Raw genomic sequence first — 3775 nt, 5'->3', positions numbered from 1 at the left:
GCTGTGCGCAGCCGCAGACCGAGCCTCCGAAGTGGGCCGAGAGAGGGCGAGATGTGGACGCGGTTCCCTAACAGGGGCCCGGGGAACCCCCAGGAGCCCCTCGGGGCCAAGAATTAGTAGTAGTAGGACACACGCACATACGCCAGATTCCCTACACACCAGTGTATTTCCCCGACTAAAGTAAAGCTGTTACTGTATTGGGATCTAAGAACTCTCTTCAGGATTCAAAGATAATTTCAAAATATAGTGACACAAGAATTTGGATGAATTTCATCCTAACATTGAGAAAGGAGCCAGATGCTGACTAGTACGAATTGGAGAGTTCCGTCTATGTAAATAAAAATCAGTCCTCGCTGTTAGAAGTTAGGGGCTGGTGGGTTCTGCTTCTGGATCTGGTGCTGGTAATGTGGGTGTGCTGCATTTGGGGCGGTACCTCAAGCAGCAGCTTACCTGCCCATTTTCCAGGGTGTACATCACACTTAATAAAACATTTAAAAGGTAGAGGGGGGAAGGACAAACAAGGAAGTAAACACTATCATGATTTTGCTTAAGTATCAATGGCTAGAAAGGAAATTTCCACAGTGACCCTCCAATTTCACCTCCCAAAGTAGCCATAGTAAGAGATTAATGTGTGTCTCTGTGATGGCCTGTATTAGTCCGTTTTCATGCTGCTGATAAAGACATAACCGAGACTGGGCAATTTACAAAAGAAAGAGGTTTCATGGACTTACAGGTCCACATGGCTGGGAAGGCCTCACCATCATGGCAGAAGGCAAGGAGGAGCAAGTCACCTCTTACATAGATGGCAGCAGGCAAAAAGAGAGCTTGTGCAGGAAAACTCCTTTTTATAAAACAATCAGGTCTCGTGAGGCTTATTCACTATCACGAGAACAGCACGGGAAACACCTGACCCCATGATTCAGTTACCTCCCACTGGGTCCCTTCCACACAACACATGGGAATTCAAGATGAGATTTGGGTGGGGACACAGCCAAACCATATCATGACCTATTTTCTTTGAAAGCGGTTCCTTGCAGAGAAACACCAAGAGCTCACTGGTGATGCTACCCCATTGCCTCCACTTGGGAGCTGCCGCAGAACCTGGAGAGCCACCACCCAGATGGTATTCAACAAACAAACAAGACTCCTCCCCTGATGAGGACCACAGGCGGCACCCACTGGACAGGGTAGCCCACATGGATGTGGCTCCCCAGTGTCCCTGGGCTCAGCTCAGGGCTTGGCACACTTTGCATCTGCTTTTCACAATAGCCCCAGCACTCCCTTTCTATGGATTCAGAAGGGACAGCTCACGCCTTAAGCCAGACCTTGAAACCCGAGTTTTCAGAAGGAAAGGAAGGACAAGTAAGTATCTGCAGACAGCAGGGATGGGCATACAAACACGCTGGCAGCGGCATTTATCCTCCAGTTCCCAGCGAGGCCCCTGCCTCCAGGTTGCGTGTGCTGGGGTGGAGGCCTGTGACACACCGCCTGCCCAACTCTGTCGACGCTCTGTAATGGGACAGGTAGGGATCTGGGACCTCAGCCTCAGGACTCCTGGCTCTCCTGCTCCACCTCGGGCGAGTCACTCCCCATCAATTTGCTTTCTTCGTCTGTGAATTAAGGGAGGGGAACTTCAAGTCTTTGAGAGCCTGTCCTGCTCTGATGAGCTAAGAGGATAAAGACTATGGTGATGACAAACCAAAAGTAGATGCCTCCCTCTGGTAGGTGAACCTCCGTCGGGGAGGGAGTTGCAGTGGTGTCTCCTGGAGAGAGGGGACGGAGCCATCCCCAGCAGGGGGGCGGTTTCATAGCTAGGCCAGCCCACCTGTCCTGCTTTCTCACTTGGCATCCATTCCACATGAGATCCAGTCTTTCCAACAATCAAGAGGATATATGGATAAGTCACTCAATCTCCCTTGGAGCCTCAGATTTTGTTCAAGTTGATTGAGCACCCACTTGAGGGGTGATCAAGGTTTAACAGAAGTAACGACAATGACAAGCTTCCCCTAGAACCTCTGTTCCCAGTGGTGCTCCCAAGGGGGCAAAAATGGCTCTTGGGGAGCAAAACATCCTTACCCTTTTTATGTATAAAGCACAGATAATGATACAATACACAAGCATGCAGTATATCTGCAGTATTAAAATTTTATGAAAGCTGAAAGCAGTGGCTCATGCCTGTAATCCCAGCACTTTGGGACGCTGAGGCGGAAGGATCAGTTGAGCCCAGGAGTTCAAGACCAGCCTGGGCACCATAGTGAAACCCCATCTCTACAAAGAATACCCAAAAAATGGTGGTGGCGTGTGCCTATAGTCCCAGCTACTCGGGAGACTGAGGTGGGAAGATCACCTGAGCCCAGGGAGGTCGAGGCTGCAGTGAACCATGATCATACCACTGCAGTCCAGCCTAAGTGACAAAGCGAGACCCTGTCTCAAAAAAATAAACAAGTAAAATAAAATTTCATGGGGCAGTACATAAGGAACCCTTATCTTCTGCCAGTGGGCACGTAAATGGCCCAGCCACTGTGGAAAACAGTCGTATGGTCCCTCATTAGGTTCAACATAGAATTATCACGTGACACAGCAATGGCATTCCCAGGTATACATCTAGGAGAATGAAAAACAGGTTTTCGAACAAAAACTTGTAAACAAACATCAGTACTGTCCACAAGAATCAAATTATGGAAACAATCCAAAGGCTCATCAGTGGATGAGTGATGAACAGAATGCGGTCTGTCCACAGCTCCCACAGCCTCCCACCCGAGGTTTCCCAGGTGTCTCCTTGTTTGCTTGTTTGTTTGTTTGTTTGTTTTGAGATGGAGTCTCACTCTGTCATCCAGGCTGGAGTGCAGGAGTGCCGTCTCGGCTCACTGCAACCTCCGCCTCCCAGGTTCAACTGATTATCCTGCCTCAGCCTCCCTAGTAGCTGGGATTACAGCCCTGCACCATCATGCCTGGCTAAGTTTTGTATGTTTAGTGGAGTCGGGGTTTCACCATGTTGGCCAAGATGGTCTCAAACTCATAACCTCAAGTGATCCGCCCACCTCAGCCTCCCGAAGTGCTGGGATTACAGGTGTGAGCCACCACGCCCTGCTCCAGGTGTCTTGTTTTCATTTTATTTTATTTTATTTTATATTTCATTTCATTTCATTTCATATTTTGAGACAGAGTCTCGCTCTGTCACCGGCCCCATCTCGGCTCACTGCAACCTCTGCCTCCCAGGTTCAAGTGATTCTCTTGCCTCAGCCTCCCAAGTAGCTGGGATTAGAGTTGCGTGCCACCATGCCTGGCTAATTTTTGTATTTTTAGTAAAGACAGGGTTTCACCATGTTGGCCATGTTGGTCTTGAACTCCTGACCTCAAGTGATCTGCCCGCCTCAGCCTCTCAAAGTGCTGGGATTACAGGTGTGAGCCACCATGCCCGGCCTAGGTGTCTACTTTTGGTTTGTCATCTCCATAGTCCTCACCCTCTTAAATCATCAGAGCAGGAGGGGCTTCCCCGGGAGATGATATTATTCATCCATAAAAAAGAATAAAGTACTGACATGTGCTACAACACAGATGAACCTTGAAAACATCACGCTGTGTGAGAGAAGCCAGACACAAAAAGCCACGCATTGTATGATTCCATTTATATGAAATATCCACCGTAGGTCAAACCATAGACACAGAAAGTCGATTCATGGTTGGTAGGGGCTGGGGAGGAGGGAATAGGGAGTTTCTGCAAATGGGTATGGGATTTCTTTTCGGGGTGGCAAAAACATTCTGGAGATAGATA

The sequence above is a fragment of the Pan paniscus genome, chromosome 18 (assembly GCF_029289425.2).
Source record: "Pan paniscus chromosome 18, NHGRI_mPanPan1-v2.0_pri, whole genome shotgun sequence".
Taxonomy (NCBI): Eukaryota; Metazoa; Chordata; class Mammalia; order Primates; family Hominidae; genus Pan; species Pan paniscus.
The sequence above is the reverse complement of the archived record's forward strand: the minus strand, read 5'-3'. Positions refer to the sequence as shown.